This window comes from Nasonia vitripennis, chromosome 4 (genome assembly GCF_009193385.2).
Source record: "Nasonia vitripennis strain AsymCx chromosome 4, Nvit_psr_1.1, whole genome shotgun sequence".
Classification (NCBI taxonomy): domain Eukaryota; kingdom Metazoa; phylum Arthropoda; class Insecta; order Hymenoptera; family Pteromalidae; genus Nasonia; species Nasonia vitripennis.
In genome coordinates, this window is record NC_045760.1 from 12,188,627 (window position 1) to 12,202,195 (window position 13,569).

The 13,569-nt window shown below is 47.1% G+C and overlaps 1 protein-coding gene across 1 annotated transcript in view; it reads left to right on the top strand.

Moving 5' to 3' along the window:
- The window catches only part of LOC100119509 (protein vestigial), a 397,514-nt gene that overhangs the window by 29,236 nt on the left and 354,709 nt on the right, over positions 1-13,569 (top strand). Inside the window, exon 2 of the mRNA XM_031928958.1 lies at positions 7,772-7,822. The gene's annotated coding sequence lies outside the window, so the exon portion shown is untranslated. The remainder of the gene's footprint in view (positions 1-7,771; positions 7,823-13,569) is intronic.

Below are 13,569 nucleotides of genomic sequence, written 5' to 3' on the forward strand. Positions count from 1 at the left end.
GCTCCAGTCCGCGCACAGTATGTGAAAGTCCATGAAAATTTCTGAAGCAGTATAAAAACAGCGCTCTCTCGATGTTTTTACGCGACTCGTTCGTTACCATATCATAAAAAGAAGCCATTTTTCAGCTGCATACATAGTGTTATAAGCCCCGTGTAACCGCCGCCACTAAAGAAAAGAGGGGTGTTCTCTCTTTTTCGAGCTAAGAGCGCGAGCCAAGAGCGGCGGCGGAGTTCTTATTTTGATCAGGAGAGACGCATATATTTTCATATTCGAACGAGCGCAGCAGGAATATTGTAATTTGCATCGGAGACGGCGGAAAGAAGTAAGTCAAAGATGGTGAGCGCGCGCGGAGGCGGAGGGTACCATTGAAATCGGTAGAGTATGCAAATCCACGCGCAGCCGCGTAGCTGAAAAATGCGACTACGCCCTGACTTATACCGCGCTGGACTCGCGTTATTTATTGCGCCTCCTCTGGGGACGGCTAATGCGCCAAAATTATTTACGCTTACGAGCATTAATTTCTCGGGGAAATGACGTTTCTCTTGATTTTCCGCGAGCGCGAGAGCAGTGTGTACCAGTAATATACATTTTTCATGTTTTTATCGAGGAGAACGGCGGTATATACCTGCGAATGTAGGGTGATTAGTTACGCCGATAAAAATGATAATCCATGCTCCAAGTTCCGAGGATAAAAATAAGGGGGAATCGTGTGTCAATAGTCGTGAGCATCCACTTATGCATGCATTATTGAATACGCTCTGACAAGCGCACGCTTTGCGCGAAATCAACGAATTCAATAAAGGGTGAATAATGCATTCGAATTCGGGGCATGACAAATTGCGCTGCGCCCGTATACTTATACCCAAAAACAGCGTGTGGTGAACTTGCTCGGCTTCGCGAGCCCATGTATTCTCGGGGTAATTTCTGCTGATTTCGACTGTCTACTCACATTGAAAGCGATCACGTCGAAAAGTTATCGTTGTATTTTTTTTTAATTTAAAATTTGATCGCACACTACTGTAATGACTATCCGGCAGACGACAATGAAAAGGAAGACAGAGCTATACCATCGCGCTCTGGTCGCTCGAAAACGCGACTCCGGAGCGGCGGCCTGGGCGGCGGTAACAGCATAGCGCGAGCCGATCAACCGTGCGCTCGCAAAATGGTCCACGGAGCACTGATAAATCCGATCCCGCGCGGCGCGGGCGATGAACGCAATAAATCAATTATAATATTCCACGGTTCGCTAGGGGTATCGGTTATTAGTAAAACCCGTCGGCGCTCGCTCCGGAAGGCGCTGCTCGTATATCTACGAGTGTTTCTCTCTATTACGAATTTCGCGTTTTCCCTGCCCCTCTCTCGCGACGCGCGGCTCTTCCTTCGACTGCTGTTTGCTCTCTGGGGGGTTGTGAACCGATTCCACGGGGGGCTAGCTAACTCGTGTCTGCAGCCACTGCTGGTGTCGCTGCGTACATCCAATCCACGCGTCGCGGTGTCGTGCCGCGTGAACTCGCGCAAGGCTGACATTTTTCTGCCCAGTCGGATTATACAAGGGTGATGGGGTTTGCAGTTCTTTGTGCTTTTATTTCCGAACGCTGCGCTGTACATGCTTCGCTCGAAGAGCATCCAGAAGAGTTTTTTCCTCACCGCTCGAACCTATCGCGACTCTGTAAAAGTCTTCGGCCAAACGCAGGACGTTGCTACAGTGTACTTTATAAATTAAAAGCTCGCTCGCGAATGCTAAAAGGCGGACGCGATTGATGAAGCGCGCGTGCGGGAGGCGACGGAATGAGCAACTGCGCGCGGGTTTAAAACTACTACACAGAGGCCCCGGGAGCGCACAGCACTTTTCGCCGCGCGCAAGAAAGGGTTGACGATAAATTTAAATGAAGGGGGAGTTCGCGCAATCTGTGATTCAGCGCCATTAAGCACGGGATCTTTTAAAGACACTCTGGCGCGCTTACCCATGAGATAGCACGTATCCGGCCGGCAGAGCAGCTTGATACTGCGCGCAGTTCAAAACTTGCACCTTGATCGCGCTCTCTGAGTTATGAACTGCGCGGCCGGCTGGACTGAGTGGAAAAAACGCGCGAGCTGCGTGTGAAGAACAGCTTGCGCGCAATTTGGGAGATTATTCGTTGAGCTTGTGCTCTGTAATATGCCGGAACGCGGATACACTTCGCACGAGCTGATCGAGGATCGTGTTTCAAAAGCGCGGTATCGATCGATCACAGATTCACAGCGACTGCTTCGTCTCCTCGCCTGTTCTCTTGTTCTTCGTTCGCCATTATGGCTCGCGGCATTCGAGCGCACGCGCGGTGCCTCGTTATCTGTAACGAGGCAGAAAAAAGCAAATACGTCCTCTCACCTTTATATACAGTGATAAAGAGTGCCGTAGAGAGCTCTGATTTATATCGCGGCCCCCGATATTTTTCGCAGCTCTCAGTGTTTCTTAATTCGAGGTTTCTCCTGGCTAGCAACAGACGGGGTAATTTGATTTCTCGCTAAATCGGTTGGAAGTAAATCTGGGTAGAGTCGGCAGCACCAGTGTCTGTCTTCTCTCTGAACATCTCGGTATAATCGAGTTCGCTACCGCGATAAAATTGCGGAAATGTTTCATCAGCAAGTTGATAACAAGCGAGTTTCTCTCCTGCGTCCAAACCAAAATTTTCCCCTTTTCATTATACCGGATAAAGAAAATAAAACGAAAAGTGCGAGTAACGCCACAGGATAGAGCTTTCCGAGCAAACTTAAAGACCCTGAAAAACCCCGCTTTCCAAAAAAAGCAGAGAATCCAAAAGCCAGAAAAACTTCTCATCCCAGCGCTCTTCAGTATTCCTAACAGCAGAGCAGCAGCAGTAGCAGTAGTACGCCTCGCGGAAGCCGCAAGTTTAGCGAGAGCCCGGCACACTAACGTGTCTTTTCTCCCGCGCGACGACGACGGTCACTTCGCAAATCCGTCTGGCCAGCAGCGCTGCGCCTCGTCCGGAATAGCAATAGGCAATTCGCGCGGGCATATCGACTAGGCACTCGAGCGCAAGCGTGACGCAAATGCCAGATGCAATCAGCGAAGTGATGTGCAGACGCGCGCTTAGGCCGCCGACACGACAACATCTTCCGCGTCCTCCCATTATCTTCGTTGTCGTCGTCGTCATCCGCTGCTCATGCCTCCGAGACTGCAATCTGGCTTAATCTCGAGTGTGTGTGTGTGTGTGTGTGTGTGTGTGAGTGTCTATACATAGTGCGAGTCTCGAGGCTGTTTGCGTGAGCGGAGAGAAAAGAGTTTCCAGATATGCGGGGAGATGAAGGATGGGCCGGAGCGCGTGGCCAATATGGAGATAAACGTAGGGCCGTGACAGTTTTACTTATTCGGGAAAACGTATTCTTTCGAGTTTATGTGTTTTCCTCGCTAGCGCGCACGGGCACTCTTTCATTACAGGCGAGAGGACTTCTGCTGATACTTTTCAAACTTCCTCCTTATCTCGCTTTATTTGCACCGCCAAAGTAATACCTCGATTTATAATATGGCATCCCACCCCCCTGTGCGTTGACGAATTATCGCCGTCACATCTCGGCGATATCTGCTAAATATACAAGCTCGCGTGAGTAGGCTCGACTCGTAAATACGAGCTTTTTAAGCAGAGCAGAACATTCTGTGAGGGTATGGCCGAGGCTGATGTGCCCTATATACGTAAACAGTATGCGCTTATGTGTCATCGCGCGCGATATGAAGTGGCTTCCGCCAGCGAGATTCACATATGACGCCTCAATCACTTACGGCCTTTAATTACATTTATGAAACGATTGAGGGCTCGGCGACAGGAGAGCCAGCGCTCGCGCGAATCGTCTCGGCCGAAGCATCCCCCTCGGTCTGACGCGCAGCAGTGGCTCGACGACTCGGTCAGAGTAGATGAATAAAGATAAGCTTTTACCATGATACGATCCAAGGGGGAAGGGGGGCTGTGCGTGATCTGCTATCGAATTCATCAATGCATACGTGCAATTTGTATTATCCACGTAAATAATTCGAGTTCTGCTTTCGGCTATAAGGAAATATGCCCGGCATTGATTCTTTTTTGCCTTTCGTATTAATATTCCGGCTGTATATGCGGTGGCGCTTGGCGCTCTTGCTCTACTCTGGTGTGTACACACTTGTGATTAATTCGGGGGATAAAAGGGATGCCCTTAGCGCACTGACTGATTTTGCACTATTCGTTTGATTAAAAGTTTGGCGCGACGAAATAAAGCGGTTATCATTTGTACGCGTAGAACGTTGTCGCCTTATAATCAGGGACAGTGCATAGGCCGTGAAAGCTTTCCATAATTTTTCACAGGCCACACAAACAGCAGAAACTTTATCAGCCCACCCATTAACATGACGAGCTAATAAAAAAAATTAACAACCGAAAAAGAAACGCAACTCGCTTTTATAGGCGAAACTCGTTATCCCGCAGAGCCCACACTGCGCAGCGTTACGACGACGAATTGTATAACAAGAGGTGTAAAAATCCCCCGCGAGTATACGGCGCAATAACAGTTAAAAATTACGCTTAATCGTCTTTCTCCCTCATCTCGCGCGCGATATAAAACGAGTATCTCCCCCCCCCCCCCCCCATTGAAATCTTTTCTCGCTCGCCTGTACCTACGTAGCAGAGGAGCTGCTGCGACGAGAGGCAAATCGCTCGACGATCGCGCGACGGCGGCGGTGGCGACGAATACAATATAAAGCCGAAGCTATGCACGTCGACGAGCGCTCAAAGTGTCCCCGGGCGATGAAATATATCCACAGCGCGAGAGGAAGCCAAACTCCATAAGACGGAAACCGCGTAAAAAGAATCTTTCCCAAAGTTGAGCGAGGAAAGGGAAATTACGTCGAAAGTCCCGAGAATTTATCGGTGCACTTTTAAAACTCCACCTTCTCGGGATTAGCATATTATTCTATGAAAGCGGGGGCTCTTAGAGAGGAAAAGAAAGCCGCGGGGGTGTATAGAACACGAGACACGGAACGAAGTTACCGGCGCCTTTTTCTACGTGTGTATACGGGCTGGCTGGCTGCAGGCCGGAGGAAGCGCGTGCATGTATAAGCGCGAGAGCATATCAAATATGTTGATAAATGATCCTTTTGAGCGATGAATAGGCTGCCGTTGGCTCTGTACTTCGACTCTTGCTTTGGATGGGAGATACGAGGTCGAGGAACTGCGAGAGAGATCCTTTCGGCAAAAGTCACGAGGCGGCGGTCTATTTGAATGTCAGAGGATCGGAGAAAACCGATGAAGAGGAAAGGGAAGAGGATGTGCTGCTGCAAATGACTATATCATAGTGGTGGTGTGCGCGGCTCCGCGCAGTGGCAATAATCCGAAGTGGCAGCTTTTTAGAACTGCACGTGCCATTCTCGAACGCGCATACATTACATTCGAGCGTATACGCATTTATTATTCGACGATGACGATATGGCGGATTAGTGCCGTTTCGCCATTTTATATTCTACACTCATCGCTGTGTGGCGACGACCACCTGCTTCGTATTTCTGGGGATGTCACGATGATTCGCTGGAAACGAATGTCTCTATTCAGGGTGCAAAACGAGATTTGTTTTATTATTCATCTGGCTTGTCATATTATGACTCGTCGAATTGTAATTTCTGCGCAGCGCATGCAAATAATATTTTACGGTTGTGGTATAACGTGGAGAAAAGAGCCGTAACGACGCTCTCTCTCGCGGCTTTGGCATATCTATTTTTACATTAGCATATAGAGTCGAACCAAGTTGAAGATGAAACGTCCAGCATCCCAAGAAGAACGTTCAATCAACTGAACTTCCGGCAAACCAATCACTAGTGACCTTTTGTCAGCTCTTTGAATTCCTCTTTGCATTTCTTTTCAGGATACGATCTGCGGATGTCTTTGACAATGTCCTGCGGTTCTTATATTTTCCCGCCAAAATAAATTTATTATTACTCGAAAAATGCATCAATTTAAATAAAAAGAAATAGAAAGTCATGTTCATTAGCAACATTGGTTGACTAATAATGAACTTCAAAACACTACTATAAAATAATCTATACAACGCTTTCTTATTATTTACGTTTTTGTTCAGCCTTTTAAAAAATCAGTTAATAACATCTATTTATCCAGGTATGGTAACGATGCCAATTTAATTAATCTGTATCAACGTATGAGATTCTGTTACGTCATTATCATTTGCTGTTGATGCGAGCTGCGTTACCTTCTGTGCGTATATAATCTAAATGGTCGATAATTTACCGACAACCGACCAAGGGTATATTGCCCACAAGGCCCTCGTCCTGCAATGCCAGAGGGTGTGTCAGTGCCATCAACGTAAACTCTATGGTAACCAGTGTCAGGGTAACTTCGAAAAGAAAATTCTCTATGAGTGTCGATACGTTATCAACGTATTTTTATTTTTAAATTAAAACGCCAATAACATTAAACATTGAAATGATTTTGTTATACTGACATTTTTATTCAGAAACTCATTTATTTTTCTCGTTACATATATTAGGTAATTATAACTGAGTTGATCACCATGTCAAATTGAAAAACATTTGCATTTCAATATCTGTGACGAATTAATTACAGAATCTACTGATGAAAACAAATTTTTTTTGCAGAAATAACAATTCAATCTGACAGTCCCATACAGAATCTCCGATTTCGTTTCTGGCTAATGACATACCAATCACCGTCAATTACGACCAATTCGCCAAATCCCCGAAAACACAGCTCGCTCTTCGCCAAAAAATCCCCGCTGCTTTATCTCATTATCTCGCCATGGCAGTAATGTTCCCCATTATTACGGAGACCGAAGCGGCAAAGCAAGCGCCGCTAGTTATGTTTTCGGGCACGCGAACCGTTACACACATTTCGGTCAATTAAATCGCGCGGCTGCTATCTCCCCGTATATCGTTCGCTCCGCTCGCGTTGTGCTTCGTTTCGTGATTCCCCTGTTTTTTTGTTTTGTTTTTTATTACACATGCTGTGTCGTGCGCACAATCGCGTCTATGTGTCCATGGTTTCCGATGCCATCTGTGCAAATAGTTTTTTTTAGAACGCGCTCTCGAGGTTCGTGTAACTGAAATTTAGACGTTTACTAGAAATAAAAGTTTTGCTCTCAATCGTGTTCTCGGAGAGTTGTATATTTTATTACTACAACGGAGTAGTATGATTTCAGGACTACATAAACAATTTTATCGCAGTCTTCTGACAGATAAATGAAAACTGGTACCAAATAGAGCATTTCAAACAGTTGCCGTCATTTACATTTTTATCTTGGTTTCCGAACTATTTACATTATAAATGCATACGCTTCCACGCAGGTATAGAGCTGCACCATATAATTAGTGGAGGTGTTGAATTCTAAAACCAGTTTCATCAGAAAAATCGCGGGAACATAATTAGCTATAGCTATCTCGTCGTTTCAGTCTATTTCAGGTAAAATCAGGTAGTATAATTCTGCATTAGTTATGACGGGGTCCCCCGCTAAAAATAACACCCCTGTCAAGTCTCATGATTCAGAAGTATGCTAATTTTTGATTTCTTAAAGAGAAAGCTTTGTGCAAACAGACTCGCGCACATGAGTGTATGCGCGTATAAATTTCACTGTACGCCTGGGAGCAATATTAGCTTACTTTCGTAATTATGTTTATTGCCGAGTGACACAACCGAGACCAGAAAAAAAAACCCCGAGCTATTCCGATGACGCCTGATGCAATCATTAATTGCAATTAACGCGAAGTATCTTGGTTTTGCAGATGGCTCCGCTTACTGGGCACGACGACTTCTACACGTTTCTCGAAAGAAAGGTAAGCAATTCACGCATTCGTACATACATACATAGCTGTACTCCTTCAGGTGCTCACAGAAATGCAAATATCTGTCTTATTTTCAACCACGCCGTTATGCAAATCGACCTGCATCGAGGGAATGAAAACTCGAAAAGTGCGAGACTTTTTAGAAAGCCCAAATCATTGCGTAATAGCAAAACCCTGAAAAATCAATGCCAACCCTACGTCGAAGTATATACGCGGCATCCACTTAGACGGCCGCATAAATTGACGAAAAGAAAAAGACTGCATCTCCCCTTTCTGCGCGAGGTGTATACCTATACGTACGTAAGACCGGAGCGCAAATTACAGCTCGGCAACACTTGCCTCGCGCCGGCAGCAGCAGCCTTTAAAGTACAAGTCGAAGACGACGCCTGTCGTCATCGACACCAGCCGGCGTGGTTCTCGGCATGTAGATCAATCGCCGGCCCTATACTGTTTCTGCGCGCGGCAGCGAGTGTGTGCGGTCTAAAACGGCAAGGAGCACGCACGCAAGCTCGCTTTCTCTCTCTCTCTCTCTCTCTCTCTCTCTCTCTCTCTCTCTCTCTCTCTCTCGCTTGCTCTTGGAACACATGCCGCTAATGTGGACATTATAGGGCTGATGCCGCCGTCGCCGTTGCGCAGCCGGTCCGTCGCCTCGGGCCATTGCCACCGACGCCTTATACCCCTTTTTGAGGCCAAGACAGATAGCCCTCCCGCCCGTAAACTCGGCGTAATTGACGTTTACGCTTATGTCTTTGTTCCGTCGAATAATGGAAAATAGGCCCCTTACCCTCTGCACCACGTACACACTGTACGCGGTTTCTCGCGAGAATATTATACACTTACTAGTCTACAGTCTCTTGTTTTTTTCGGGACACGCCCGTCGGCAAGCTCGCCGCGCGTAATGACGAAAATGACTCACACGTGCTTCCGAGGGCGAGTGCGTACAGCAGTCGACGCCGACGCCGCCGCCGCCTGGGAGCGAAGAGGGAAGAAAGCGCGTACCAACAGCGCTGCGGGCTTCTCGAGAGAATAGGCGTGTGGTTCGGCTTTCTCGGGTTATTATTAATTTGTACGTTATAATCGCTTTTTTCTTTCTCGCGCCGCTTTCGACAGGCTTTTTAATGAGATCGTCGTGCTTTTCGGCGTTTCTTTGAATTATCGCCCGCGGAGCCCATTAAACGTCGTGAAAAATGCACACGACTCGTTTAACGCTGAAGGAGCGTTTCAATGCGGGGGAGGCTACTATACCCGCCTCGGTAATCGTCCTTCTGGGTTTTCAAGGGTTTTTTAAACGCTGCCAGATGGTGCCTGGAGTGCTCCGTACCGGCTATCGCTGATTAATTCGACCCAGTTTGCTTTATTTACGTCTCTGGGAGCACCGAAGCCTTTGAGTGAATTTTTCGAAGGGCGAAACGTTCGTAAATTTCCTCACGTGTATAAATTGCCAATGCATTCTTTTGTCGCGCACAAATTACGGCTTACCGAGAGACGCGTGAACAGCAGAGAACTCCGTGAAATTTGTGGCTAAATCCATTGTCGGGATTGACGCGGTTCCTATATATACACACGCAGACATTTTTTTCAAACGACACATTTCTTCGTTTCAAATTACTCGGCGCGGTGTTGCGCTGAGTAATTTCACGGTAGGCGCAGGCAGCTTGAGGCCGAAGAAAAAATCTCCGCGAGTTTCGTGCGAGAAGAAAATTTGTATTTCATTCTCAGAAACGCTTTAGTGCCATATCTCGCGAAAGAGAAAGTAAGAGAGAGAGAGAGAGAGAGAGAGAGAGAGAGAGAGAGAGAGAGAGAGAGAGAGAGAGAGAGGCGAATAGTAGCCGTTGAAAACAGCGCGCTTTATTGTTGCCCTAAAGAAAGGTTGCAAATAAATTGCACACATTTGAGCTGAGCATTTCCGAACGGTGAATCATCGTGTGGAACCTGAAACTAATTAGCATACGTGATGATCGCTTAGCTTAGCCTGCCCGCTTCTCATTTTACCATGCCGGGCTAATGTTCTCCTTGTGCAACGCTCGATTCATTATATACACGCTTTATGGCACACACACAGTATACGTTTGAAATACATTATTCAATAATATTTTCATACCGCGCGCAGCCGTGTGCGCTGAAACTCCCCGATTGAGATTGTGTATGTTTATCGATTTCGTTTAATAGATTGGAATTTTTGCAAACTGCTCGACTGAAAATTTGTTGTTGTTGTTGTTGGTGCACCGATGAAAATCCATATTTCGCCCTCCTATACGATCAGCTATTTCCACGACATTAACTTCAGTGGATGTAACGCGTACACAGCGCGTGCCGTTTATCTCCGTAGACTGCGCTATAAAAGTGCATCTTTAATGCGAAAAAATGAGAAGCTTTTAATGATTCTTGACACTATCTCAAAACAGTCGGACACGTTCTGCCGGGGAAATATAAAACCGAGAGCCGTATAAATGTAACTTACGATGACATGCTTTCGAATCGCTCTGATCGAATGGCCAGATAAAACGTTCATCTGCATTTCTGTAAGAACAAAATCACAATGTACAAAAACCTCATCCACCTTGACACTTCGAAACCAAAAAGAGGAGCGAAAAGCAAAAAGCGCTCCCGGAATATGCCATTTAAAAGGAGATCTTCGAAAAACAGAGCAGCGAGCTGAGAGCATTCGGATCAAAGCCCGCGCGCGCGCGCGCGCTCAGACCGGGAGCTCATAAAGCAGCATAATACGCGAAATCTCAGTCATCGGGCGCACTCGACCAGTTATTTATCCGTGAATTATCGCGGCGTAATCCTCGAGAGAGAGCAGAGCATACCTCAGCCTTACGTATACCCGAAGAGACTCGGAGAGAGAAGGAGAGATAGCGAACGAGAGCATAAGTGAGTGCGGCTGCTGCTGCGGCGAGGTATTTTTATACTTTGCCCTTAAAAAACTGCTCGCGGAGAAGTTCTGGCTCTCTCCCCCTCGCTTTTGTTACACACTCCAGCCAGGCTGTGGCTGGCGCTACTACACTGTTGCAGGAAGCTAGAGCTCGCGCTCGGGAGGAGGTATGACTGTCTGACGCAGTCACGTATAGGCGCGCACTATACCTGTATCTAATGCATATACACTGTAGCTCTGCATCTATATGACATACGCATTACCCGGAGAGAGAGCGCGAGTCTCTGGTTATCGTGGCAGTGCCGGCGCTGTCTGCGGCAGGAGAATCCGAGCGCGAGAAGGGTGTGCTTAAATCGCTCGCGCCGCTGCCGCTGCTGGTGCCGCTGCACTGAAGAAGCAAGTCGCGGGGCGGAATGCATAAATTTGGCGCAGCGGCGGGCTGCAATTGGCGCGCGAATACTTTTACAATTCAAATTATGGAAATGCTCGCGCGCGGGGAGGCCCGAAACACGTCCACGCACTCGCGCCCCTTCGTCGGCCGAGTGTGTATGCATTGCGCGCCGGCTAATGTGCGTATACTCCCGGTCCTCCACCTCCGCGTATTTTCAAGCCTACTCCTTTATTCTCTCCGATTTCACGCGCGCTATCGCGTTCGCGCACCAGCGGGTACCTGGGCGCGTGATTTTCGGAGGATGTATCAGGCGGGACCATTTGAAAGGGCAATCAAGGCGGGAGCCCTCGGCTCTTTTAACGTGCGTGCGAGCGGCGGATGCGGGCTGCGATTAAGTTTTTTGTGCTGCTGGAAAAAAGCATGTGCGTAAATAGTGTATAGTCTCGCTAATGCCCTGGCGGGCATGTGCGCGCGTATACCACGATTTGGATGAGCGGGAGTAGAGAGCTCGCGTTTGTTTGCGTGGGAGGCAGAGGAAAGTCACTTGCTCTGCAAAGCTGGTTTGGAACGGGGGTAGCTTTGTTTTACGGATTTCGGAGGTTAACCCGAGAGTCTACTCGCTGTGTATGTATACGAGCTCGCTCTGCGCGTTCGTTTCGTAAATTACGGCTTTTTGGGGATAAAGTTTATACGGTGCGCGGCTTTTTTAGCGGAGGATTTCACTGGCTAAACTCGAGGTGAAAATGATCGAGTGGATCATCATTGTGCGGTGGATTTTTCATTTCGCCCTCACGGAAATGTAGTTTCTCTAAAACTGCAGTATTCAACCATGCTCGTATGCCGAATGATGAATAAATCTCGTCGAAGTCCGTGGTAATAAAACATCTACACACACGCGGAGTTATTATATTACGAATCATTGCTACTCCGCAACTTTTACGATGAGCCAAAGATGATTGCAAATGTAAGTGGGAAATCGCTGGGATTAAACGCGCTGCCTAGCTAGCTCGGCGTAAATTATACACGCGTGTGTATAAAGCTCGGAGGAACAATTAGTAATAACAGCTTACAGCTATACATGATGCGAAAGCGCGATGTTCGATCAAACGTTTGAAACTTTAATCAACCGAAGGATCTCTAACCGCTGTACACATCGATTAAATTTCATTTCCTGTGCGCAATGTTTTAGAGAATTAAATCTAATTAAAACTCGCCAATCGAATTTCGAATCGTACAAAAATCAAGATTGTTATGCTAACTATTATTGTCGAGTGAAATTGGGCGCCGGTGTGCGGGCGGCTGTTTTGTCCTAAAATCAATTTGGTCGTTCACTTGGATATCGGAATTGCCTCGTTTGAAATGTAAAACGGCCGCCTCGTAGTTACAGACGTCGTATAAACTTTATAGCCCCGCACGTGATTAAAAAAGGCTGAAAAATAATAGAATTATAACGAAAATATATAAATAACTAAAAAACACACCGCGGAACAGCAATATAAACTATCCAATATATTACGCGAGACAAACTTTATTACTGCATTGGAAGTCAATCAAATCGTAATTTAATCAATAGGTTATTACGTCTCACTCATGCATGCGATAAAACACGCGATCGATGCGATATTTCGCCACCTTCATATCACAGGAGCATATATTTTTTAGCTGTAAAAAACTTGAAAAAACAATTAATTACCGACGCTCTTTCTCGGATAACCTTGTTTATCGTTCACGCAGATAGGATATAGCATTAAAATACGTTAACTATAAAAAACGGTTGCTTAGCAGCGCGCACGCGGAATACCATCAGCCGCAGTTAAACGTTAACAATACCCGTAGCTTCCATCGTGTCCCATCTAAAATCTTATCAAGGCAGCTCGCGATACATATAAATACCTCCCGACATTGTCTCCTGCCCAGCGCGCGCCCGAATTAAATAACCGTGCACGCTCGCTCTCTCTCGTCCGCGCGATACCGCTATAAGGCAACGGATTCCAAGGGCCACAAAACAGATTTATACCTAGGCCAGATAGATTTCCTACACACGTGAACAGCGTGCCGCCACCGCCGCCAAGATATATCTGTGCGCCGCAGTCGTTGCGCGGATTCGTGTGCATGTCAGCGATAAAAGGATAGTCATCGGCTCGTACTCCCTCCGCATTACGGGCCGCTCGCGCACTACAATCGGATCGAAAGGGATCAGTTCTGATCGGGCACCGCCTGCCAGCCTGCCTGTATAGAGCGAGAGAGAGCGCGCCGAGAGACTAATTCCGCAATTTCATGAGTTCGGCCGCCCTATTGCTTAAGCTAAGCACACTGCTGCAGTGGGTGAAGGTAGGTATGTACTTCGTATAGCACAGCAGCAGCGGCTCTTTGCGGGATATATGCGGAGGGAAAAGAGAGACACCGAAGTGTGTTGGGGTATAACCGCGCGCACGAGAGAGCGATCGCCCGATACATACGTGTCGCGTG